Consider the following 567-nt stretch of genomic DNA (forward strand, 5'->3'; position numbering starts at 1 on the left):
AGATGAGTACAACATGTACAAACACAGAGAGTTAGGTACATGTAAGACAAGTCCAACATGTTCATATACAGAAAGATAGCTACATGGCAGAGAAGTCCAACATTTCCATATAGAGAGAGCTTGATACATGGCAAATTAGTCTAAAATGACCATAAACAGAGAGCTAGCGTCATGGCAGATGAGTTCAAGATATCCACATACAGAGAGATATCTACATGGCAGATGAGCCAAACATGTCAATAAACAGAGAACTCAATACATGGCAGATGACTCCATCATGTCCTTATACAGGGAGTAAGTTACATGACAGACGAGTCCAAAATGTCCATATACAGAGTGCTAGATACATGGTAGACGAATACAACATGTACATATACAGAGAGTTAGATACATGTAAGACAAGTCCAACATGTTCATATTCAGAAAGCTAGCTACATGGTAGACGAGTCCAAAATGTCCATATAAAGGGAGTTAGCTACATGGTAGTTAAGTCCAACATGTCCATATACAGAGACCTAGCTACATGGCATATGAGTCCATCATGTCCATTTACAGAGAACAAGCTCC

This window comes from Chrysochloris asiatica, unplaced genomic scaffold, assembly GCF_000296735.1.
Source record: "Chrysochloris asiatica unplaced genomic scaffold, ChrAsi1.0 scaffold00422, whole genome shotgun sequence".
Classification (NCBI taxonomy): Eukaryota; Metazoa; Chordata; class Mammalia; order Afrosoricida; family Chrysochloridae; genus Chrysochloris; species Chrysochloris asiatica.